Source organism: Phoca vitulina, unplaced genomic scaffold, assembly GCF_004348235.1.
Source record: "Phoca vitulina isolate PV1807 unplaced genomic scaffold, GSC_HSeal_1.0 scaffold16, whole genome shotgun sequence".
NCBI classification, from domain to species: Eukaryota; Metazoa; Chordata; class Mammalia; order Carnivora; family Phocidae; genus Phoca; species Phoca vitulina.
The window spans coordinates 22,451,509-22,478,430 of record NW_022589719.1 but is presented as its reverse complement, the minus strand read 5'-3'; the positions used below and the strand labels follow the sequence as shown (position 1 = coordinate 22,478,430).

General features: G+C 49.8%; 1 protein-coding gene across 1 annotated transcript in view; it reads left to right on the top strand.

Moving 5' to 3' along the window:
• SYT13 (synaptotagmin 13) overlaps window positions 1-26,922 on the top strand; it is a 43,299-nt gene that overhangs the window by 1,847 nt on the left and 14,530 nt on the right. The gene's annotated exons all lie outside the window — the stretch shown is intronic.

Sequence of the window (26,922 nt, the reverse complement as noted above, 5' to 3'; positions counted from 1 at the left end):
AACTTCTCATTGAGCTTGGAACAAGTCATAGCAAACCACTATGTGGCATGCACCCTGTGTCAGCCACCATTCTAAGTGCTTTATTCTTAATGCACTTAGCAAGTGAGTGAAGGACATATATGCTGATCCCTACTTAAAGATGAAGAAGCTAAGGCTCAGAGAGGGTAAGTGACTTGCCCAAGGCCACACAATTAGAGAAGTTTTAGAGCTGGATGGATTCTAGCCAAGCTGGTCTGCTTCTGGAATCCATGCTAATAGCCACTCCACTCCCCCCCCCCCACCCCCACCCCATGTGCTTGATCTGGCAGGTGTCTACCTCTCCGGCCAAGCTCATGCCCCTTCTCCCAATCATCTGAAATCTCACCCTCCCTGTATTTACGATCCTTCCTAAAGACCCCCCAATCCCCATGGCCATTTTCCTCCGGCTTTTCATACTGATGGCTCCTTCTCATCCTTGAGGCCTCTTTCTGTTTAAATTTCTCCTTCTCCAGAGGATTTTGTCTCCCACCACATGTAACAAAGTACCTCCTCCTCTATTACCTTCTTCCCTATTGTTCTTACAATTCTTTCATAGTACTTGTTATAACTGGATGTGATCTTTGGTGTCCACTTATTTGTATGTTATTTATTCCCAGTACCTCCTCAGTGTCTGGAACCTAGCAGGTGTCTAATAAGAAACTGTTGACTAGTAAAGGTATCCCTGTGTCCACTTGGGATTGTTGCTGGAGTCATTTCTCCCAATGGGAGCGCACGCACCAGGCCTTTGTAACCCCGTGCTAGCCCAGTAGGGCCACAGTAAGCCTTTGTTGATACATGAGACCCCTTCCTTCACATCCCCTCATCTGGTTCCCTGAGTGACAAGGATTTGGGCAACCGGGGCTGAATCAGTGGGCACGGATGTGGCGCGGGGGAGATCTCACAAGGTTGGTTGGGCTGCCATTGTTCTCAGACTGATTCAGCCACTGACCCAGATTGAGTGAATGGAGGAAAGAACACAATTGTCATTTCCAAACAAGTAAAGGAGGTGGTGTTAGGGGTGGCAGGTGACAGCAGGGTGTTGGAAGTGACGCGTGTTGACAACGAGGGGAGGACTCGGGGAAGGCTTTCTGAAGATGTTCCTGGAAGGGAGGGCACAGGGCTGCAGAAAGGGGTTCCAGACTCCTTTACACTGAGAACCGCATGTCTGTAGGATGCGGAGGGACCGCCCATGTCTCTGAAAATAACTGGTTGTGGTTCTTGGAAAAATTCCTTGGATATTCAGGCCTTGTATGGTTAAATGAAGTTGAAGTTTGTAGTGATTTTGAGAAGAGCTTGGAAGTTCCCCTGGGGGGTTCATAACCTGAGGTCCAAAGACGTCCCTATGGGGTCTGTAGATGGAATTTAAGAGGTTCATGGTCTTGGATAGGAGGAATATCAACCACACAGCACAGGAGTGTTAACAATATCTGTGCCTTGGTCCCCCAGGGAAATCACAGGTAGTTTCGAGGCAACTACAGCTATTGTGGATACTCCACAGGATCATTTATGTTCATCGCTAGTTCTAAATCATGGTACTTATTAAATGTCCTGCCAGATCCTGTTAGCCAACGGGTGGATGAAGAGGCTCACATAGAGCCATTCCACAAGCTGATTTTATTAGATGTTCCTCTGTAGTCCGATGTCTTTGATTTGTAAACATTCTGAGGAAGTGTCCAGAGGGCTTCTCTGGAGAGCTAAAGGAATCCGTGGAACAAAAAAAGGGCCCAGGATCTCTGCTAAGTGGGAGGAGGCAGAGGGCAGAAGCACTCCGTCATCCCTCACCTCACATGCCTCCAGCTGGCTTCAATTCATAGTTTATCTCTGCTTTTCCAAAACACACACTCTGGACCCTTTATCCTGCCTTCGTAGACAGTCCCTCACCCTCACCCGGGTGTGGTCCTTTGGGGGATGCAGGGGACTCAGTCTCACTACACTGCCCACTCATGGTCTGGCAGGCTCAACTGGGACCTCCCTCACTGCTGTCAGCCCAGCTTTCGAAGCTTGGTGGCAGCTCGAGAGAGGAGACAGGGCAGAGAGCAGCAGAATGATGTGCGCACGCATGCATGTGTGTGTATGGGCATCTTCCCTTTCCCACTGCTTCAGAATCTACTAGTGAATGGCAGCCAGGCCCCTTGGTTCCTTCCCCCTCAGTTTCCTTTTCACACTGGTCTGCACAGGCCTCCACTCACCTTATCCTGGGTCCCTTCAGAAGAAGCGCTGTTTTTGACTAACCTCAGTAATAAAGAGTGAGCAGGGAGAACCGCTCTTTCCCACTGCTCAGACCCCCTGACACCTGTCACTTAACAGGAGTTGGGGTTCCTATTTTCAGAAAGCTTTGGTTTTCGTGTCAGCTTTTTCTCCCCGCACGGTGCTTACTTTGTTGTATTCTTGAAGTGAATCTGCTTGAATGTGTCTTGGAGGTCCCTGGGGTGACCCGGGTGCTGTCCCCTTGCAGCTAACATGTAGTCCAAGGCTTTAGCCAAGTTGCTTGGACCCTCGGCAGAGGTCCCCGTGCCTCTTCTCTCCACATCCCCCAGGTCCTCACCGCCACTTCCCACCAAACTAGACAATCCCACCCTCCTTCTAGTAGGGTGGGCTTCCATGGAATGCCGTCTTAGTCTGTTTGGGCTGTGTAACAAAATACAGACGGGGCAGCTTATAAGCAACAAAAATGGGCTTCTTACAGTTCTAGAGCCTGGGAAGTCCAAAAACCAAGGCTCCAGCAGATTCGGTGTCTGGTGAGAGCCCATTCGTAGACTTTGCTCTATCCTCACCCGGGGGAAGGGGCAAGGGAGCTCTCTAGGACCACTTCTGTAAGGGCATAGATTCCCTTTATGAGGGTCCATCCTCATGACCTGATCACCTCCCAAAGGCCTGCCTCCTGGTAGCATCTCCTTGTGGGCTAAGTTGCAACAGATGAATTTTGAGGGGAGGTGGGACACGGACATTCAGATTTTAGCAAACATGAATAAATTAATTCTAGGTTCTTATGAAACAATGTAAACAAATGCTGAGTTTGTATCCAACACTATAGGTACAGAAGAATCTTTTCTGGCAAGATCAGGGAGTGTATTTTTCATTTTTCTTGTGTCCCCGACGATATCTGGTGTGATGCTGGGCCCGTGATAACCCTTGAATGTATATTGTGAATGGTCGTATTGCGACTCACACTCACTAAGAGGAAAGGCGCAAAGGAGGGCAAAGTGGTAAGGTTTTATTTCCACCAGATTTGAAGTCAAGTCCAATGTATGTTTGGTCTTGCCGTTGGGGGGCAGGCAATGGCCGGGGCGTGGTTGGGCAGCCTCTGCAATGTTGTTCATGTTCCGCCTCTTGGTGGGGATGCTGGTCACCCAAGCGTGTTGGTCATTTTGTGAAAGAAAATTCACCCAGCTCTACATTTATGATTTGTGCACTTTTCTCTATAGAGTTAGACTTCAGTGAGGTTGTCATTGAAATTTTTCATGTTGTGATACAACGTTTGTAAACACTAACTTAGTAGCGAAAGTCACTGTTTTTGTTCCCAGGAGGACTTCTGGGCTATCATCAAGAGGCATGGCCCTCCTTTGTTGTGATCCATCCCATACTCCCTGGTCCCTGGCTCTGTCTGCCTTCTGCCGCCACTCCTGTGGCCGCCTCCTTCTTGGGACTGGGACCTCGAGACCATCAGTGTGGCCCTATCAACCCTCCTGCCTTGTTCTCCTCTTCCTTAGACCACTCGAGCCACATCCTCCCCGATCACCTGCCTGTATTCATACTTATCAGAGTGTGGATGCATCAGGACCCATATGCTGTGTTTCATTTGCTAATAAGTTCATTCATTAAAGATTAATGTGCACCTGCTAGGCACTGGGAGGGAGCAATGAAGAGACGGACGTGAGCTCTTTCTGATGAGTGGGGAGACGGACAATGAAGCCATGGAGCGTGTTACACTGCTATCATGATGGGGCAGGTGCAGGGGGCATGAGAAACCCCTTAGGAGGGGCACCCCCACCTTCAGCTCAAAGAACTTTCTCTTTTGGCTCACTGCTCTGCCAAGGTCTCCTCGGCACCCCAATGGTCACAGGAGGCCCCATGAACTGCTAACCCCGCTCCTGGAGCCGATGTGCCCCCGGGCTTCTCGAAGGTCTGCCCTTCATGGATTCTTACCCTTTTAAAGGATTTATTTCTCAGCTCATCTCCTGGCTGGCAGACTCTCCTGTTCACATTAACGAACAGACAAGAAATTGAGGCATTTCCATAGAGTAATAAACAGTAGTGATAGCACAACTAACATTTTTTGGGTTCTTTATGTGTGCCAGGCCCTCTTTAATCATATTAATTTTATCTTCACGATAGCCCTATGAAACATGTGGAATTATTATTTCCCTTTTACAGATGGGAAAAGTAAAACACAGCACACTTAAGCAATATTTTAGTGGCAGAGTTGGAAATCAAATTTAGAAAGTCTGGCTCCTGAGCCCACACTTTGACCAGTAGGCTGGAGGTTAGCAGAGAAAAGCTAGTCAAAATTACACTCGAACCACTGTGTTTCCTCAAATGTGGCATAAAAGTCTCAAAAATACGCATTTTTGCAGGTCAGCTTCAGAAACCTTTCCCAAAGCTTGGGATGGCTTTGTTCCTCTTATGTCCGTCACGCTTCAGACCCTGGGTGCAGCCCAGGGCCCTCTGGAGAGATTTACACAGTAAACATGTTTGGGCTGGCTGCTTAGCAACACAGAAGGCAGTATGAATTTTTCATCAAGAAATTAGCATAGATTATTTCAGAGCGATGAGCACACACCCGCCAGAAACACCAGGCCCTTCCGGATACAATGTGGACCCTAAGTCTGTGTCCACAATCCCTTCCCAGTGGTAGGCCCCAGACCCATCACATCTCCCTCCCTTCTTCATTTCTCCTCTGATGGAGCATGTAGATAATTCAGGGGCCTGGCTCTTTTTTTCACGGGACTGACAGTTCACTAGCACCTTGTGTTGACTGCAGGAGAAAAGATTGCTGCATCTTTAGACATTTTCCGAATTTCAGACCCTGGCCCCAGTTACTATCAAGTACCTGGGGTGCAGGAAGAGAAATAGACAGGCCATTCGAGCGTGATGGAGGAAAGTACCAGAGGAGAAATCAGACAGGGGTAAGGCAAAGTCCGAAAGAAGGGGAGAGACCAGTCAGATGGAGGAAGCAGCAGACCCAGAAGACAAAGAGGAAGCAGGGTAAAGAGTGACTGCCCGGGGTGCCTGGGTCTCTCTCAAATAAATAAATAAAATCTTAAAAAAAAAAAAAAAAAGAGTGACTGCTTGTCCCAGGGTGGGAGATGGGCAAGAGAAATCAGGACACCCTGAGACGATCCACGCTATTTGACCTTCAATCTCCCAGCAGTCAGCAACCATGCATAACTCAGCGTCATTGCCTGCACTCACTCCAGAGCTGACTTCTTACTAACAAACATTAGGAAACCTTGCTTTGAGGATGGAGGAGAATAGCTTCACGGGGATACATGTTAAGAACTGAGGGGTTCTGTATGTGCACGTCAGAATCAACATACACATGCGTACAAAGGGCCTCTCTAGCCAGTTTGTTGAGAAATAATGTGTTAGTAGATTTCTGAAGGCAAACAGATGGAAAGGGTGGATAGATTCCTCCTTCCCTCCCTTCCTCCCTTGATTATGTTTATTGAGCACATACTATATGCCAGGTACTGTGCTTGGGGGCAGGGGGATACAGTGGTAACTGCTCCCTCCTCAACAACATACTCGCCCATCCTCAGCCCTCATGATATTCATGTTGTAATGGGGGAGACCAGCGTTAATAGAGAAGAGCACAGATAGATGAAAATGCAATAGTGGTAAGTTACCTAAAGAGAAAGTTCTAGTGCTATGAGAGTGTAAGGTGGAACTGACCCAGTCAGGAAGGTCAGAGAAGGCTTTCCTGGACAGAGTGATGGCCAAGCTGAGAGCTGGATTGGAAGGGAAGTAACTAGGGCAATGGGGAGGAGTGTGAGGGGCTCCAGACAGAGGACTGAGGCCGTACAAAAGTCCTGTGACAGAAACTTAGCACCTAGAAGGACCTAGCGAAAGGTCAGTGTGCCCAAGAGCAGAGAGCGAGGCGGGGTCTGGTGTATGAGGAGGCTGGGGAGTGGATTGGGGTAAGAAGGGCATTGTAGACCATGGACAGGTTCACTCATTCATTTATTCATTCATGTATCAAACTTGATCAATGCCTATGTGAGGGGCACTGATAATACAAAGGTTATAGCTATTTTCAAAACTTTCTTTTAATTGAAGTGAAATTCACATAAAATGAACCATTCTAAAGAGTACGAATCACACTGACACGTTGTTCTAGCACTTTGTTCTCACTTTCATGGAGCTTTAAAACATCTTCATTCACCCCCTAAGAGAACTCTGTACCTATTAAGCAGACACACTTTCTGTTCCTCTCTTTCTTCCAGTCCCTGGCAACCGCCAGTCTGCTTTTTGTCTTCATGGATCTGCCTATTCTGGACATCTGACATATTTGGAATTATAAAATACGTGACCTTTTGTTTCTGGCTTTTAATCATGTTCTCAAGGTTCATCCACGTTGTGGCTTATATCAGAACTTTATTCTTATGGCTGAATAATATCCCATTATGTGTATTTGCCTCATTTTGTTTATCCATTCATCGGTTGATGGACATCTGGGAGGACATTGGCTAGAGAGGCCCTTTGTACGCATGTGTATGTTGATTCTGACAGGCAAATAAAATCCCTTAGTTCTTAACACGTATCCCCGTGAAGCTATTCTCCTCCATCCTCAAAGCAAGGTTTCCCAATGTTTGTTAGCAACCCTTCAGTTATTGTGAATAGTGTCGCTGTGGACATTGCTGCACTCATATTTGTTTGACAACCTGTTTTCACTTCTTCCAAGTAGATACCTAGGAGTGGAATTACCGCATCATTTGGTAATTCTATGCTTAACTTTTTGAGGGAATGCCAAACTGTTTTCTACAGCAGCTGCATTGTTTACATTTCCACCAGAAATGTCTGAGGCTTCCAGTTTCTTCACAACCTTGCCAGCAGCTGTGAGTTTCCTTTTTTTTGTTTTTTTGTGACAGCCATCCTAGTGGGTGTTAAGTGGCATTTCACTGCAGTATTTTCTAGGCTTTTTTTTTTTTAGGTATTTTTTAGGATTTTTAAAAAAATCCAAACTCTCAAATTTTTTTTTTTGAGAGAGAGAGCACATGAACGGTGGAGCAGAGAATAAGGGAGAGAGAGAATCCCAAGCAGGCTCCAGACTTAGTGCGGGGCTTGATCTCACGACACCGAGACCATGACCTGAGCCGAAATCAAGAGTCAGACGCCCAACCCACTGGTCTACCCAGGCACCGCCCCTCCCCCCCAAAAAACTCTCATTTTTTAAATACTCATCAGTATCTGGCAAGTTTTTAAAACATTTCCTCTTGGAGTGGAATGTTCGTGACAATGAATCCACAAGGGCACACCTGTGCAAACATTTTGTCGCTCTGGAGTCTTAAGGAGGAGGCCGTGTGTGGCAGGCCTGGCTCCCCTGTTGTACTAGCACGTACCAGCATGTTTGCACCTGCTGCTTCACCACCCTTTAAATACATTGCGTGTTACACTGCCACATTCCCCACCCTTCCCCCTGAGCTTTAGCCCTCGTGGGTCCCAATCTCCTTCACCCACATACCTGCGGGTCCTACAAACCCAGGTCCCACTGAGGGTATTTAGTATCTTTCACTATTGTTTCCTTATGTATCGACATTATCAGACCAGTGTGATGCCAGAAGGGGGAGCCTTGCTCCCCCGTGGTGTCAGTGCGCCACGCGCACACGCGAACCTTCCCACCGAGGAGTTTCCGATGTGCTAATTAAGTGGAAGGTGTTTTAATTGATTTATATTATAGAAAATTCCTGGGAGATTTTTCCATGGTGTTTAAGGGTGTGATATTTTGGGAAGTTGATTGAGGTTTTTGGGTGGACATCAAATGCATCATGATATTTCTCATTTAAAATAACGGAATATGAGTAACCGCGCTCTGAAATTTGCTAGCTAGCATGTTTCCATGAACAGATCAGAGTCAGATAGTTAGTAGTTGCATGCATGAATATGAATAAGTAAAAAGGGGAGGAGCGTCCTATGAGAATTTTGTCAAAGTGAGTCTTCGTCCATCTGGCATAGACCTCAGGGTACTTTGACATATCTCCTGGGCTCCCACTGCCCTCCATTCAATAAGTCCAAGATGGATTGTTCATAGAGCAACTGAGCAGGGCTGACAGATGGCCAGAGAAGTGAGGAGAAATGTTGAATGGCTTCCTGAGTCAGAGGATGGATGGATGGTTGGATGGATGGATGGATGGTTGGATGGTTGGATGGATGGATGGATGGTTGGATGGGTGGGGTGGAAGGGATTCACGGGGTTACCACCTCTTCTTGCAGCCAAAATAAAAATCCCAAGCACAGCAACAAGCTTGCTGAGGCTTCTCCGTGTTCTCCTTTAGTGACCCAGCAAGGAATCAGGACAAGCCTGGAGGGCATGGTGGCCTCACCTTCTATTCATTTCCCTCCCTTCTGAGTCTCCGTTCACTTGGCTAACATTGGAGACAATTTAAAAACTTTCAGCTGCGAAACCAACGGGCTAATGCCCACGGAGACCACATTTTACTTGGAAAAGCATCATCCACCACACAGTTTTGGATTTGCTGCTGAGAAAGGCGTGATGAGAGGGGTATAGCTTATTGAGGCAGGATCATGGAGATTTGGCTTTTCAGAGTGAAGAAAACTGCTTTGGAGAGGACAGAGTTGGAAGATGAAGGTAAGGTTGTGGGACAGCCGTGTGGCGGGGCAGGTAGGAGACGTCATGGAAACAGCTTTAAGTGTAGAGTGGTTTCTGCTCGCTCTCAGCTCTTTCTGTGTGTCAGATCCCCTCGTCCCTTCCCACAGTCCACCTGCAAACATCCTGAGATGCATTTCCGTGTTCAGCTCAGTCCCTTCATTTAGAAGAAAGGGCAAGTCCATCAGAGAGACACAGCGATGGCAGCGTGGCACAGCAAGGCACAAAACTCCGTAGCAAACCAGCGACGTGATCTGGAGGGCTTTGGGACACCGTCCTGCCAGCACGGCCTCTGAGGAGCACATCTCTTATCTTGCAAGTGAACAGATAACCCTTTAAGTTGCCCTTTGCTCAACAGCCTCATTGCAAACCATGCAGAAACAAAGAACAAAAAGGAATGGACGTGAGATCTGGTAACCCATTTGGAACCGCTACATGGTAGACTTGCATTTGATTTTGGATATCCACCAGGATTAGAGGACTTAATAATAATCTAGTTTTTTGAGATCACTCGAAAGAGGAAATTGTCTCTTAGAATGAAAATGTTCATTTTATGATCAAGCTGCTGAGATAGAGTAACAAGCAGATTAGACATAGACCCCAAACCTGAATTTGAAGGTAGCCTCCACCATTTTCCAGCTAAATGAGCTTGACCATTGTGAATTGCACTTTTCTCATCAACAAGCAGGGGTGATGATCACAGTCTCTAAGGTAATATTAAAGACTAAGTAAGGTAACTTTTGAAAGCACCCAACAGCTCAACACCTGGCAGTGCTCCGAGTATATTTTAAGTATCTCGAAATCATGTTCTTATTGATCTCTTACGAAAGCAGTGACTTGTGTGTGTGTTCGCTATGCAGGAAAGAGAGAGTCCATGAAAACCTTCCAGGTGTGAAAAATGAAAAGGCTTCCATGAGGATGGGAGGGAGAGCATGAACATACCGCTTCTGGGATAGTCATTCATTTTAAAAATATTTATTGATCACCTACTGCATATAAGGCATTGAGCACTGGGGACACTACAGGAACCAGACAGACAATGTCTTTGACCTGCTGTAGCTCAGATTCCAGGGGTAGAGATGCTCATCACACAGTTGTACACATGAATACAAATCAACAGCTGTGTTAGGTGTGGTAAGGGAGGTAGGAGTCCTCCCAAGAAGTGATAGCTGATTATTGCTCTGCTCTTCAACATTTTTGGAGACTCTTTTCATTTAAAAAAAAAATTGAGCATGTATATTGTACATGTATATTTAATTCTTTATAAAGCATATATATACCTATATATTATATATATGCTACTCTACTAATATATACATAATAAAACATGCACAAAATGGATCTTTTAAAACAATGAGATAAAAATAAATTATAAAATGAGATTCTGCTTTTTTCTTCCCATACCCCAAATGAACTCTCTTGCATACCCCTAGGACATACAGTTAGTGATATTTACTAGGTAAAGGTGTTGGGGATGACATTTGCAATCTTCTAGGCATAGGGCATGTGCAAAGGCCCTGTGGAAAGAAGAAATATCACTCAGGAGGGACTGGATGAAGGTCGAAGTGGGTAGAACACAAAGAGCACAGGAGGGAGCGAGGTGAAGGAGCCAGTCAGGCCAGGGCAGGGCCACCCAGGACCTTCTGGGCCACCAGAATTGTTTGGATATTTATCCCAAGAGCAATGGAAGCTACTGAAAGGTCTTCAGTGAGATGTGACATGGCTATATTTGGGTTGTGAAGCCATCCTTCTAGATGGGGGAAGAGTGGAGAGACCAAGGGAAGGCCCGGAGGAAGACTGTGATGGTTTGGGTTGATAAGATGGCAGCAGTGGATTGGCAGGATGTTTCGGAAATAGATCGACTGGTTTTGCCTATGGGTTGGGTGTGGGCTTCAGGAAGAGGGAGGAGTTAGGGATGACATCTGAGGTTTTCACTCACTCAACTGGGCGGTGGTAGTAATTAACAAAACGGGGAACACTCGGTAAAAATGAGGTTATGGATTTGAAGTCATGAGTTCCCTTTTGTGCAGGGAGAGCACGAGGAGTCTTTGTGCTATCTGCATGAAGATGTTGATCATGCTGGTGGTTTGGCAGGTCCAGAGCTCACAGTATGGCTGTGATGTATATTGGGGAGCCGAAGATGTATGTTGGGGAGTCATCTGTAAGAGGTAGCAACCATGAGCATGGCTGAGACCACCTAGCAAAAGGGCAGAATGAGAGGGAAAAGAGCCTGGGAAGTCCTGATCGACACCAGCATTTCATGAGAAGGAGGAGTGGCCAGAGAGGAAGGAGTAGAACCTAGAGAATGTAATGTCAGAGGAATAATAATAACAGGAGAAGAAGCTTTTTTAAGAGGAAGGGAATCCTCAAGCGCGAACCTGCCACTGAAAAGTCAAGGAAGAGAAGACTGAAAAAGTCCATGGGAATTAGAGGGTGAAGGTCATCAGTGATCTTGGAGACCAACAGTGACCTTCCGGTGGCCTGACAGGGGCCCTTTGGGGATGGCTTGTCACACGGATGGAGAGTAAGGAAGTGAGGAGGGCACCAAGTCCTGGCGATTCTTTTGAGATGTGTGGCTGCCAAGGGGTGGAAAGGGCGAGGACAGCGGCTGAGCAGGGGACAAGAAGCCAGTGGAATGTTGAGCACATTTAAAAGCTGGTGGCGGAGGAGCCAGTTGAAAGAGAAAGGTAAACATTCAAGAGAGAGGAAGAGAGAGCTGGCAAGTAACGGGGGTGAGGCTCCCACAAATGCTGTGGGGACAAGTGCCGGGCTCGGACCGAAGGGCTGGTCCCCGAGGCGGAGAGCGAGGGCTGCACCTCCCGCGGTGTCACAGGGCGGGGGCGGCCACAACATCCCTCCGGCCGAGGGAGAGCAGGTGTATGTCCGTTAGCAGGACACGAAGGGGCCTCTGTTCTCTTGGCTTCCTTTTTGTCTGTGGAAGAAGCCTGAGGCGATAGACAGATTCCAAAACGTGGGCTCGGGGAAGGAGTTAGGGAAACGGTAGGATTGCGGGGCGGGGCTGGGAGCCAGTTTGAGGTTGCTGACCATGAATTTGTCACGGGACCACCCCCCCGGAGCGACCCTCCCGCAGGGCAGGACTGTTGGGCGCAGGCATCGTGGTGTAGCGGGTTCATCCAACGTTGGGCTTTTGCCACATGGCGTCAGGGAAGGGCTGGAAGGCAGGGGGTCTTTAGACTCTGAAAAGGTGTTGTTGAAACGATGGCCCGTGGAATCAAATGGGGAAGGTTGCCAAGGGAAGAAAGGGGAGAGAAAGCAGAGGGCTGCCTGGTCTGAAGGCTCCTTAGGGATGGGAGAACAGCAGTGGGGGGGGGCTCTGGCCGCGGCTGGAAGAGGGGGCCGTGGCCACGGGCGCCCTGAGGGCTGTGTCCCCCAGGGTCACAGGTGCCAGAAGCATCCTTCAGTCCCCCCACAAGGCGGGGAGAGGCAGGGTGAGGGCGCCGAGGTACGGTGAACAATTGACAGACTTGAATTCTTAGGAAGACCAGACGAGTCAGCAGCTAGTTAAGTCAGCAGTTGCCTGCCCTCGGGTGTTCCTGGAATTCTTCATTTTAGGGCAACGCCAGACTCTAAGGAAGGGGCGCCTTGAATCTGTGACTCCTGAAGGCCACAGGGCGGATCAGGCCAGCTGCGTGCTGCGGTGAGCTGTACCTGCGGCTTAGTGTCTGGAAGGCGGGGTCGAGGCCACTGGTGTGTTTGCAGTTCCCTGGGCCACTGCCTGAGATCCCGGCAACCGCCCCAAGTGCACAGGGTGTCCCTGCAGAGTCACGCCAGGGCCCTTGGCCTCCTCAGGAGCAGAAGGGTGACTCTGGCTGCCACCGCCGCGGGAAACCCAGCTCCTGTGACTCCTCCAGGCGGCCTTTGGGAAGCCTCACCAATTGCAACAGCCCATGAGATGGTTATTGGATTAATATATAGTATTAATAATTAAGTTGTCATTAAAATGACTCTAGTAAACTGATTGGATGTGACGCACGAGATGAGTGGAGGCCATGAAGCACTCGGGCTTTGGGTTCCAGTTTCAGTCTGCCCCTTGCTTGCTGTGTGGTGGCCGCCTAGTGACTTGACCTGTCTGTGCCTCAGTGTGGCTGTCTATGAACCGTGTCATTGTTACCGAATGGTGGGGATTCAATCAGATAATCCGGGTAGGGCCGTGCCCAGAACTTAAGGGCCACGCTGGATATTGCCCCTTGGCATCCAGACCACCCTCTGCATCCTCCTCCCCTCGCTGCCACTCCCGCCCAAACTTACCCCCTTTTCCTAACCTCCCCGTCCCCGTGCCCCAGTCTTAGAAGGCCTGGTCTAGGGCTGTGAACAGTGCCCAGCTACTCCTGCCTCCAGAAGAGTCTCCATTCCATATTGTTTTCCTTTGTCTCCCCCACCTTTGTAAATACCTGCTTTATGAAACTCTCCTCAATGGCCACTTTGGACGTGCCTTCTGTTCCTGCCCAGACCCTTGCTGATAGGGTTTTCAATCAATGTTAGCTATTATTACCAACCCTGATAATTAATAATAACAAAGGGAGAGTCTGCGGGGGATACAAATTGGCAAAGGTCAGAGTCAACAATGATCAGGCCCTGTTTGCACAAGGCTTCATTGTTTAGAAACCGCTTTCATTAGCCTCTCGCCTGGTTTCTGTTTGGTCCAGCCTCTGGCGTAGTTTCCATTGGGTCTAGCCTCTAACGGGGTGCCCTGCCCATCTTGGAGCTTGTGTGGGTAGGAAAGTTCAGCTGTTTTTCTCAGTTCAAAAGGCTTGACATGAGCCGAGGAAAACTATTTGACATTGATAGTAACTTGGAGCCCAACACTCCGGTATTACTGACCTTCCATAACCAAATCCCAGTTTTGTGACAGTTGGTAACCTGTTGGAATGTTGGCCCGTGTGACACAGAAGGGAAATCCAGTGGGTCTGCGGCCCATGTAAAAGTGAGCATATGCCTAGGGCTGATCCTCCGCAGCTTGGGGTTGGCCCGGGTGACCGCCCGGAGGGGACGTCAGAGGCAGCTCTTTGGAGGTTGCGCCTTGCAATCTCTCACGAAAGTCACACAGAAGAAATGATCTGTTGCCCAATCGTTTCTGTGGCTGTAGACGTTCAGTGACCCTCAGAGATAATGCTTTTTCAGGAAAGGAGCCCTGATGGGTAGTGAAGGGGGTGCCTTTCTCTTAATGCAGCTCTCTCAGGTTCCTCCCTCTGCCTACACGCCGCTCCACCCGTGAGCACTGTCGAATCTTCCTTGGGGATTTGTTGCGCATGCTGCCTCCCTCTCTCATCGAGACAGGTAGACCGTGGTCCAGCCCCTCGCTTCCTCTCACCTGGCTCTGGGCTGGCCTTCTCGCCTCCAGTCCCTCCTGCATGCACCTGCTACTCTGATTTACTGAAAGGAGTGCTCATATCATTCTCCTGTTCACCATCTGGCTGTGTCTCTCCACTGTTTATTAACTAGAATTCAAAATCTTTTGCTGGGTATTCGAGACCCTTCATGGCCTGACCTCACCATTCCTTTGCAAATCAATTTCTCTGATTTCGCAGACCCACTGGATTTCCCTTCTGTGTCACACCGGCCAATATTTCTCTTCAGCTGGTTTGCCAGACTCCCTGGGCCCCAGATGTGCACCCCTCTGTCCACATTGTTTCACTCTCTCCATTTGAGCTACCCCTGCCTTTCCTGTCCATAGTTATCCTTGAATGTTGGGCTGAAGCCTCTCTTGCTGGAAGCCCCCTCTGACCTCACAAACGATGAGGACCTCCTCCATAGACTTTTGCAGCACGTAGTCAAGACATATGGCCCTTTGAAATTACCTTTAATACTTACTTACCTTTTTATACGCGTGCATCAGGGAAAGCATCTAGCATCTAGCTTTCATCTTGTATACCAATTTTTATTCATTTCTAGTGGCTTCCCGGAGCCCTGAGCAGAACAGGCCCTGTCTGAGCAGGGCAGTTAAAGAATGTTTTAACCAATTAGTCAGGTCTGCCAGGGGCACAGGAGAATTCTAACATAAGCGGTTCGTCTTTCTCATGTATGAAATATCTCGTCTCCACCATGGCATAGTGAACTTCCTGATGGCAGGGACTTATTCACGTATCTTGCGTTGGTTTAAGGGTGGGTGAGTACATAGTGGGCGACAAGTGCGTGCAGATTTCTGTGTTACTGGCGAGAAATTGGAGGGTTTGGGCTTAAAACCAAAATATAAGGAGGATCTGGTAAAACAGTCACTGTCCTGTTTTGAAGCCACTTTACAACTGGGCTGTTTTCTAAACCACCGGGTTGGAAAATGAGGTGCTTTCCAAGTGTCTGCCCAGAAGTGGATGGATGTCCTCACTTAGCGGTTCTCTGCACGTGTGTGCAGCAAGGAATCACCTGTGATGGATGGCATCCCCATGCTCAGGGGTTTTACAGAATTTACCTCCTTTCCCTCCCACTCCGAAAAGCTTATCAGAATGCAAATGTGTGAAGGAGGCATTATTATGAGAATAACCTTGAATGTGCTCTGATTTTTTAAGTGGGGAAAAAAAAAAGTATCAAATGTCAGTACCTTAGCTCATGTTTGTAATGTATCGGCTTAACAACAAGGTTAAACACTGTTGCCTTTGTCAATAGTTTCATCAATTGTCAAGCATCTTAGAATAAAAAAATCCTGTAGCTTGTTCTGAAAGATGATCCGGAATTCAATGTCAAGGAAACTGGCGTATAACCAGATTTCTCAGTCTTTCATGCCAAAATGACGTTCCAACATTAGAGACGTGGCCCCCACAGATAAGAAACTGAGAAAAAAAGTCTTTAAGTATTCAAACGGACAGTTGCTTAAGGCCACAGAAACCAACATTAAACATCTGTGTTCTCATCCTACAGAAATTGTTGATGAGGCAAGACTGAGATCTTCCTTCTAGACATGGACATGGTTTCACAGAAAGACTTTGAAGGCCCCGGGAAACCAAGACGGTGGGTGTGGGGGGCAAAAGTTCTGACAGTTAAAGTTTGGCTGAGATTGGGCTTGGAGTCAATCCCATTGGCACTATGGCCGCAGCCCTGCTATGGCGGCTGGAGATGAAGAATGAGGATGGGCTGGATGGGGTGGCAAGACTGAGTTTGAGCCACAGGCTACTGACCAGAGGGGTTTTCTCTGACCTTTCAAACATCCTGGCTTCGAAACAACGCTTAGGTTGGATGCTGATGAGCTTACAACATAGTCTTGCCATTGTCTTAGCTCCTGTCACAAAGACAGAGACAGACACATTTTCGGCACAAAGAATGTCAAGCCCATATTCAAGACTGAGAGCGGTAACAAAGCTGCTGCCCAAACATCCAGACACTTCATTAAAAAACCCCAGACAACTGGGTGGGGAGGGGAGTGGGGTTATCAGTCTAATGATATGGCACCTGCCAGCAAATCAAAAGCAAACTCTCTGGACATCTCCATTTCCACCTGTTTATGGGTGGTATCCAGAGACGGCCCCCAGGGAACCATGTTGTGTCCTGTTGTGGTCAGCAGTCGTGGCTCTGGGGGGACTTGGCTTCCAAGTCCAGAGCAGTCATACATTAGCTGTAAGATCTTGGACAAATTTCAAACTCCCTGAGCCCCAGTTTCCTCCTTTGTAAAGAATTAGGCTGTTTTTATTTATTAATATGAAGGTGTAGAGTAGGGAAACTATTAGGCACTTATCTATAGGGTTGTGTGAGGTTGTGTGAGGTAATGTCTGTGGTGCTTCGAGGAGCATCTCGAAGTCCAGAGTGGTCCAGAGGTGGCAGCCATGCTGCCCATTCAGCCATTGTGATTGACTGATGAAGTTAACGTGGGGACCCCCTAGGAGAAGGAAATCTCTAGGCAGGGTCTTGCCACTTTGTGGCTTTTGGTCCCACAGAATGGTTTTGTTTTTTGAATTCTGTTTACGCTGGAAATGTTGGGAGAACCGCAACACTCACCGTCCCTCCTCTGCTCATGGGGCTTTAGGCTTTAGTTGTCCCCACTGTTTTCTGCACACACTGTCGACTTTCAAGCCACAGCCTCAGTCCAGAATGCCCTTCTCCCACCCCTCCACCGCCAAACCACTGTTCCTACTTGGGGGAGTGCCCAACCCAAAGTTAGAGCCTCAAAATCTTCCTGAAAATCTCCTCCTTTCAACGCCTACCACCCACCCTGAGATCCGCCCCCAGGTGATGTGATGTGCTCCTCTAAGAATCTGTCTCGCACTGCTGATCTCATCACAGTGTTTATTATTATACGAACCCCCCACTGCCCGCTCCTCTCCCCACACACAGTGTGCAAGGGCTGGGACCCGTGTCTGCTGTGGGCTCCGTCACGTCAGGTTCTCAGTCTCAAACAGTGATCGATGGAATGAATGTACGGATAGCTGGGGTCAGAGGGCAGGGGTGGGACATTGTCCTCCGGCCCCGGTGCCTTCTCCTTAGATCTGCCCAACACCTTAGAAAGATAACAGACCATCGTTATCTTTGGTTCCTTGGTCTCACCCGGGCAAGGAAGTTCATGGTCAAGCTGTAATGCCTGCAGGCTCCATGGCCATGTGCTGGGGTTCGAATACCAGCTCTGCATCCAGGGAACTGTGGGACTTCAGACTTTGGCCCTCTGTGCCTCAGTGTCCTCCTCTGTAAAGTGGGGATAATTAAGAACACCTTCTTCAAGAGGTTGTGAGGTTTAAATGGAACCCTCCAGGTAAACCACTTATACCTGTATCCGACACATGATTAGTGCTAGAGAGGGTTTTTGCCCCCCAGTTTTAACTCAGAAGGCCTTTCCTGACCCTCACATTCTAAGTGGACACCACTTCCCCTCCCCCCACCCCCCATAACCATTTGTCCCTGAGATTGCCTTTTTTGCATCTAGTGACTTCTTGCTTTCTACTTCCCTGGTGATGCTCACTCCACAAGGGAAGTGACCGGACAGTGTTGTTCCTGCTGCTGACCAGCATCTAGAGATTTCATAGATGTTGAACAAATGATTGGATAAATGACGACCAGCAGAGAAAGGGTCGGCACTGGGCTGGCTGCTGTTTTCAGTTGAGTCTCGTTCTTGTCCGGCCGAGAGGCACATTTACGCAACCGACAGCGAGGCTAATTCACGGACAAACCTTGTCTGTTGCACCTCGTGGTCGGTCTGTCATTCTGTACCAGCAAGGGGTCAGGGCATGTTCTGGGTGGACCACAAACTAGCCTTTTTAGATTTTAAAATAACAAAGGAGGGGAAAGAAAGTAGCAAGTGAGTCCCAAGGGAGGGGGAGTTGAAAAGGGATCAGGGACACAGACTTGCAACAAACAGAAGAGGAGGTGTTGGAAGGGATATTGAAAGATGGAGCGGTGGCTGGGTTGCCATGGAAACACTGTGTGGCGCCTGGACCTGAAGACGAGCTGTTCCTTCAAACTGAATTTCAACCTCGCAGCTGGAAGTATGCCTCCCCCCCTACCCCACCCCACCCCACCCCGCCCAGAGTACAACCTCCCCCCGGGGACCTGACCCTGTGGATTTGCCCATAAGCCTCTAAGAAGTAGAGATCTGGTACCAACAGTTCCCCTGGAGTGGGAGATCTATCCGACAAGGAACTGGGGAGCCCAGGGGACTTGCTGAGAGACAGGGAGGTTGTGCCCAGGAGTGGCTCACCGCACAAGAGGACATTTCTACACCTATCCCACCCAGATTTCTGAGGCCTTTCTGAAACCAGGGTGTTCCCACATGGGCCTCAGGGACCACCCACATTACAGTCATGCTGGGGAGCTTCACAGACATGCAGGTTCCCCAGGCTGTACCTGCCACCACGGAATCAAACCCCCGGGCCTTGGGGTTTCAGAAAAATCAGAATTTTTCACTCCTGCAGGTGGGAATTATGCACATCCACGTGCGGGAAGCAGCACTTACAACCCTGTTCCTCTGCCTAAAGGGTGCGTAGGGGCCAGAGTTGGGGTCCCGGTGGCCTGGGCATCAGGCTCTGTGGCAGGAAAACCCCGGTGAGCTTTGGTAAAGTATGACTGGAGATGAGAGGAGGTGAGAAAGGGGCCAGGAGCAGGGCAGAGCAGTTCAGTGTAGGGCTCTGGAGTGAGTCTGCCTGGGTTTGAATTGAGCCCCTACCACTCACCAGCTGGTGGTGCCTCCTATCTGGAAAATGGGATTGATCCTAGGAATACTTCCTGATAGGGTTATTGTGGGGATTCGGTGAGCTCATATCTGAACAGTGCAGGGCACAGGGGGCAGACCCACAAGGTGGAAGAGGCTGGCATTCCGAGTTTGGAGAAGGGTCAGTGGAGCCTTTAAGACTGTAAGAAATCAGCTTTTATTGTGCTCAGCCATTTAGGTGTGGGGGTTGTTTCTTACATAGCGGTGGCCTTGCCTGACTAATACGGGGCTGTTAACAAGCAGCTTGTTAACCAGGAAGCTTCACCCAGTTGTAGGTGTGTGTGAGGATGCTCTCTAGAGGGAATGGGCAGTGGGGATCAAGCCTTTGGGCTGGTTAAGAGCCTCTATGGCTGCACCCCAAATTCTCTCTGGGAGAGTTATCTGGATAGCTGGAAGGACTTCCCACTCACAGACTCAGCCTCCAGGAGTTGGTCCTTCCCTAGAGGCAAAAATGACTATTTCTGTTAGTTTGACCTAATGGACTTACTGCCCATTGTCCAGACATTAGGGAGAGAATCCTGCTTCTCCACTAGGGGAGAGCGTGCATGTGTGTGTGTGAGCGTGTGCAAGAGCGTGCGCACATGTGTGAGCGTGAGCGTGTGCAAGAGCGTGCGCACGTGAGTGTGTTGGAGGCGGAGCCGGTGTCCTGGGAAATATCTCAAGTCACAAAATAAACAAGGGCAACTTTTCCTTCCTGGTGATAATTTAAAACATTTTTGTCCTTAAACAATCACATGGCGCCAAATACAAAACTCACAGGAATTTTAATGATAGAACTGGAGATTTCAAGAAAGATTCCCAATTGCTCCAGAAGACTTCCCTCTCTCTGGGGTATGTGTTACTTTCTCTGCCTCTGGAGCTGCTTTGGAAGGGAAGTTTGAGAAACGCTGATCCAGAGACCGGTGGATCCTATGTATAAGTCCACAGATAGTTCTGAGCTGGCTGTATGTAGGAATCACTTGGGAAACTTGCTGAGCATTCAGATTCTTTCTAGATTTTATTTATTTGACAGAGAGAGAGAGAGCACAAGCAGCGGGAGTGGCAGGCAGAGAGAGAAGCAGGCTCCCCGCTGAGCAAGGAGCCCGACGTGGGGCTCGATCCCAGGACCCCAGGATCATGACCTGAGCCGAAGGCAGATGTCTAACCGACTGAGCCACCCAGGTGCTCCTTGAACATTCAGATTCTTATACCCATCTCAGAAAGCCTAATGCAGCAATTTGGATTGAGGTGTGTGTGTATCTATATCCACCTCTCTCTGTCTAAATTATTAGCGAGGTACAGTTCACATGCAGTGAAATGCACATATCCTAAGTGTATAGCTTCATCTGTTTTGACAAATATTTATCCTGTAGGCTGTAACCACACCTCTGACATGCCTCTTACCTCTCGCTTCTCCCAGAAGCACCCACTCTTCTGATTTCTATCACCATTGATTAGTTTTACCTGTTCTAAAACTACGTGTAAATCAATGTTTCTCAGTCAGCACTACTGACATTTTGGGCTGGATAAGTCCTTGTTGTAGGGACCTGTCCTGTGCGTTGGAGGATGGTTGGCAGCATTCCTGGCCTCCACCCAGGAACAGCCTCCACCTGCCAGTTGTAACAAGCAAAAATGGCTCCAATCATTGCCAGTGTCCTCCGAGTTAAGCACTAGTGATATAAATTGAATTACGCAGTATATATTCTTACGTATGGTGCCTTCTTTCCTTCAGCACATTTTTGTGATTTTTCTCTGTTGTCGAGCGTACACATAATTCATTTCTTTTTATTTTTGAGGAGTAGTCCATCATGAAAATAGGCCGCAATTTACTTATCCATTTTCCTGTTGAAGGACACATGGGCTGATGCCAGTGTGGGGCCAGTATGAGTAAAGTTACTACCAGTATTCATGGATAAGTCTTTGTGTAAACATATATTTTCATTGTCCTCGGATGAATACCCAGGAGAGCAATTGCTGGGCCATAGGGTAGATAGAAGTTTACCTTGTCCGAAACTTCCAGTTGTCCAAAGTGGTTTCCTATTTTCCCTTCCAAACAATGTATGAACATTCCTATTGTCTCCCATCCTTGCTCGTACTTGATGTTGCCATTTTTCATTTTAGCCATTTCAGTGGATGTGTAGTAGTTGCTCATTTTTATGCCTTCTTGGAAAAGTCTCCCAAACAGATGTATTAGTTATATAGTGCTGCCTAACAAATCAACCCCCAAATTACTGGCTTAAAATAACACCAGGCTGCAGTGTCTGAAGGTCAAGAATCTGGTCCTGATGTAGCCGGGTTGTCCGGCTCAGGGCTGCGTCGTCCAGGGCTGCGATCATCCCAAGGTCCGACTGGGGCAGGGCCTACTTCCAAGTTGTTGGCAGGATTCAGTTCCTCATGGGCCACTCTCCCTCCCTAGCCAGCCGGGTTTCCCCAGGCTCCCCAGGCAGCTCTCAACATCACAGTCTGCTTGTCAGAGGGTGCAGACAAGATGAAATCTAATTCTGTTGCAACTTAATCTCCCATGTGATATCTCATCACATACTCTCTTCATCAGAAGCAAGTCACGAGGTCCAGCCCACACTTAGGGGAAGAGAATTTCACAAAGCGGTGCAATCCAGGAGGTGAGGGGCCCAGGAGGCCTCTCGGGCCCCCTGCCCCAGTGGCTCTAGCTTGGTCTACACCAGAGCTCACACCATCTGGGGGAGAAGAACCTGTTTTGTTTCATTTTAACATCAACTCATCTCATCACAGAAGAGTTCATGGGCAGACCCCAATGCACGAACCCCACCTTGCATAGCACTGGTCTAGACTCCAGAGTCAAACGAGTATTTCTAACGTTTGTTGAGGGGTTGTTATGCTCACCTCTGTGCTAAGAGCTTTACCCCGGTTCACTTAGCTAATCCTCCGTCCAACCCCAGGAAATAGGTGTGTTATTGTCAGCATCCCCATTTTACAAATGAAGAAACTGGGGGCACAGAGAGGTTCATGAATCAGACCCAAGATCATATGGCATGTAATTGGCAGAACGTGGGCTCCAGCCACGCTCTTGTTCTGAAGCTTGAACACCTGACCACCAGGCCCCATTTCAAACTCTGGGCTGCATGGCAGTGTACATAACCAGCAGCGTCAGGGTCCAGAGGGACAGAGGCTGACGGGCTCCTTTCTCCGACCCCGCCGGAGGGGGGCTTTGCTCTGCTTAGCTGCAGACCCCAGATGCAGTGATCTGTGTTTGACATAATCCAAATGCTCTATGTCTGACTCTCTCGCCTCTGTCCTCTCCCTTTTTTAAGTTCAAGTGTAAGGGATGAAGCCAACCATCCCCTTTCCCTGCTGGGGTCTGCTTCGCCCACCCGTAGCCCACCCGTAGCTTCCTGGGTGCTGCAATGCTTTAGGATGAATGCCCTAGCACAAAAGCCCAATTTAATAAACAGTCTTAGGTGAAAAAATTAATCATGTCACGAAAGAGGTCTTCTAACGGCTCTGGTAAGGTTAAGCGTTTGTTTACAGATCATTAACTGCATAATAAATTTCTCTTTTTCCCACACAGGCCCCATAAGGGAAGGACAGCATCTGTCTTGTTCACGTCTGTGTTCCTAACACTTAGCATAGGACCTGGCCTATAGTAGGGCTCAATAAATATTTGTTCATTAAATGAAGGCTCGCCCCCCTCCGCCTGCCATCTGTCTTAGGCTGGATTAGGGAAAGCTGAGCCTGCCCTGAGGCGTCCATGCTGCTCTTCAGCAGGAAGTGCGAAGAGATGTAGGAGGGAGGGGAGGAGGAGGCCACACGCAGGGGCGTGACTGAGCTGGCCACCACCTGGCATCAAGGGCGATTGCTGGAGTGTCATCTTCCGAGAGGTGACTGAAGATACTTTTGGGAGGTGTAAGAAGGAGGAGAGGAGAAGAATTCAGGTCTGGCTTCCAGCTCCCCATGATCAAGCCCCCCTGGGCCCCTGACCCTGTGGAGTGTTAATTCTTGGCACATCGGGGTTGCCCTTGGGCGGGCCCAGAGTGTCCCTGGGTGTCTCACACGCCTCATCCACCACCAAGAAGCCCCAGGACAGGTGGCAAGAGGGGAGTGGGATGGGCGTGACACAAGACCTGGTGAAGCCGCTTAGAGTCCATGGTGGGCAGGAACAAGCAGCCTGAGGCCCCAGAGACAGACGAGGCCAGGAGGATATGCAGAGACCCATCAGAGGGGCCTCCTGTCCCCATACCTGTCATGCCAGCACATGGGGCCTTCCCTCATTGTTGAACGTCTGCCCCGCGCCCCCAAAACTCTCCCTGATTCATTCAGCACCGATATTTCCACCCTGGATTCAAGGGACAGTGGAGGGAGGATCCCCACTTCCAAATGCTGCTCCTCTTGCCATGTGGGGTTAGGCTGGAGCGCAGGCCCTTCTCTGGGGGGTCTGCTCCCCCTGGCGCCTCCCTCCTGGCCATTCTTGCTTGCGCCCCACTCAGGGTGCTTTCTCAGCCCCCCTCCCTCACTCCCAAACCTCTTTCCTGCTTCTTGGGCACTGAAGTCCCAGCTGTTAAAAGTGGAAACATAGACGCACTGGAAAGATGTGGTGGAACAAGGCTTTTGAAATGCAATAAATAAGGTTGGACGAGAGAACGGGATAGGTAATCAGCCGGTGCTTTTCCTACCTGGAGAGACCTATAGAGGCCATCAGACTCTGCTCTGGGCCCAGTGAAGGCCTATAAATCACTCTGCACTTCAGGGAGCTCTCGTCCACACGGGCTCTCACCGAGGCGGGGCAGGGACTTGCCTTCGGCCGGATGCCGCGACATTCAGGAATCGGGAACGGTGCCTTACCCGAGGCATTTCTCTGCACCAGTCGTGGTGTCCTGGGATGCTCATGAACAATGCAGTGCCTCAGTTCAGGAGGCTCCCGGCTGCAAATCCCAAAGACCCCGATCCCAGCCAGCGTAAACAGTAAGGACCATATAGCTCGTGTGACTTGCGGTGCAGAGGTGAGATACCAGGCTTGGTTGACTCAGTGGTTTGAGGACACTGTCACTGGAAACACAGCTTCCTTTTTTCTCTCCATCCTGCTGTCCACCATGTCAACTTTGCCCTAAGGCTGGCTCATCTTGTCATCGCTAGATAGGGCCACGGGCTTCCTGTCCTGCCGGGGAGAGGATCTCATCTCTTACTGTGAAATGCAAGTCCTTCCATTCTGTCTGGGTAGGCTTTCCAGGACAGGTGCCAACCCGTAGTGGAAACAGCACCCAAGACCTGATAAGATCAGGCTAAACAGGTACCCCCACCCCCCGCCACCCCACAGCTGGGGCTACGGTGGGACTCGGAAAACCTGGTGATCTGGAGGAAAGGCAGCATGGAGGCGGTGGATATTGGCGGACACCCAAGAAAACCCCAACTTTGTGCCCTGGGGCTGCATCTTAAGCTCTTGTCACAGGCTCCTGAGCTCATCAGAGGCACACAAATTAAGACCCACTGAGTAGGGAGGAAGGCCGACCCAGGCCCTGCGGAGACTTGAGGCAACACGGAGCGAACCTCACTCAGAAATGAGCCCGATGACTATTTTCCCATGAAAAATGCAGAACCAGCCAAGTTTGATCAAACTGGAAATCAATCAACATAGGCCTCTTCTGAAATGATTGAACTGGGATGAAATCGAATATAAAACCATAAAAATATCCCCCAAACCAGCCAAACAACCTTAGTCCTGGACCCAACAAGTGACAGATAGGGTGCCTCCGAGAAGGGGCTGGGTGTCCATCAGCCAGTGGGAAGCTGAGCGCCTTCGGGCTGATGAACAGGAGGGAACAGCAGGGGCCCGTACCTGGAAGCTGCCGTCACCACTTAGCGTTCAGCGTCCAAGACACGCGGGGACTTTTTTTTTTTGAGAAGCAGCTGCAGGGCTGTGGAAGTGACGCAAATTTGGAGTCAAAGTATCTGGAGGCCCAATTATACGCCACTTGTAAGTTATATGACCTTGAACTTCCTCGAGCCTCTGTTTCTTCATTGTGCGATAGTATAACAAAGATAACCCAGACTTGGATGAAATATTGGAGGTGGGCGCCACTTTGTGGAGGATAAAAAGACATGGGGACATCAGTCATTGCTCAAGTCAGGAGCACAGCCTCCCCCCAACCCCCCGACTCGCCACCCCGCTTTCCAATCGCCCCTCCTTCAAGGTCTAGCTCATGCCCTAACTCCTCCCTGACGCCCTCCCTGGCCTCCCAGACCCCTGCTTGCCCCCTGCATGCACCATCCGCTCCCCCCCTCCCCGTGGCCACATACACAGTCTGCCTGCTGCCCACTTCGGTAACTGCTGCCCCAACTGCCAAATACACCTGTTATTTACTGTCCAGTGGGTGATCGACTCCCCAGATCACCTGCACCTGCAAATCAAGAGCTGTGTCTCCCACCTCTTCGGAGCTCAGAATGTGGGAGTGGAACCAGCCTTGAAATCACCTGTCCCTCGAGGGGACCCCTCAGAGAGGTGAAATGACCCGCCAAGAGTTGCTCAGCTCTGGCGGTCGAGTCAGCACCAGGAGCCAGGCCCCTTGATGCCCAGTGACACGGTCAATGGGATGGGGGTGCAAAGGGGACCTGATTTTGCAAATCATACGGGTCCCACTGTGTCTAACAGCGACAAACGTTTCTGACGGGTGGGTGTTGGGCCTGGCAAAGGCTGGAGGGTGGGAAGGGGGTCGGGAGCCACAGTGGCAGTGGGCTTTGGGGCCAGGCTGATCTAAGATAATCCTGCTGCCACCCCCACTGTCTGCTCATGGGCAGCTTCATTCCACTGAAGTCAGAACTGCTTTTCGAGCCCGCCCGTGGCAGGCACGCTCAGCAGAGGTCGGGATAGAGGTGCCCTGCTTGGTTGTACTGTCATCGGCTGGAGAGCGTTTCCGAGAGAGGAATGAAGTGTTTCACCCCCTCCAAGTCCCTTAGGGAGTTCGGGAGAAAAAGGGCAGCGACCTGCATGGTGGCCAGGAGACAGCAGCTCCTGTCTCTGGCCCTTGGAGCCCTGGTGCTATCCAGTGCATGAGTTAAGAATGCCTTGTCACCAAGGTCCAGCCTCCCTCGAGAACGGTCGGGGACAGAGTGGCAGTGAGGGCAGAATGTCCAGGATTTATCCCGGGATAGTGGAATGTAGAGTGTGCAAACACTGTAAACACACTCTTTGAAACAGTGTGAACTTGTAAGTGCTGTCCCCCTCCAGGACTGCATTACCCCCTCCCCTCCTCTTGCCCCCACGCCCCAGCCCCTGGGTCACCCCTGTCACTGGAAGAAGCAGCCTTGACCCCTGGCTGGCCCGTCCAGCAGCCACAGAGAGGGGAGAGACAGGAGGACCGGCGAGGGAGGCAGGAGGCTTCTCGGGGGACTCTGCCTCGGCTCTGTACCTGCCCTAACCTGAGGGCTATTTTGTGGGCTACCCAGCCAGCATTTTGAGCTCCAGGTCCGGCCCTCAGTCCCTGATTTCCTGGGGACTGGGCAGACCTCTGATATTGCTGCCTGGTATATAAGTTTGAGTCCCTCAGGTAGCAGATATCTCAAGTCCCTAAGGGAGGCAAAGATGGAAGATTCCACTCGTCTGTGTGAGGCAGCCCTGCAGACTTAAAGCTTCACAAGCAAGCGGCCCTTTGTGTAAAGAAAAAGATGCTTTTCCTTCCCCGGGGACTAAGCCCCTACTTCAGGGTGCACAGCTGGGCAAGTGGTGCACAGACTGCATTTTGACCCCCACTGGCCTCTCATCTAGGCTCCTTTGTGCAGTGCACAAACCATGCAACTAAGCACGGCGGCCCTAGCCAGTTTCGGTATTGCATACTCCCTGTGAGCAGACTCCGCAGGCACCAGGGGCACAGAAGGAGCAAGACGACATAATCCCTGGGCTTACGGAGCTCACACAGGACTGGCTACGAACAGGGCAACCTAAGACCACAACAGTATAGGGTGAGCTGAAGGCTATCAGGCAAAGAGC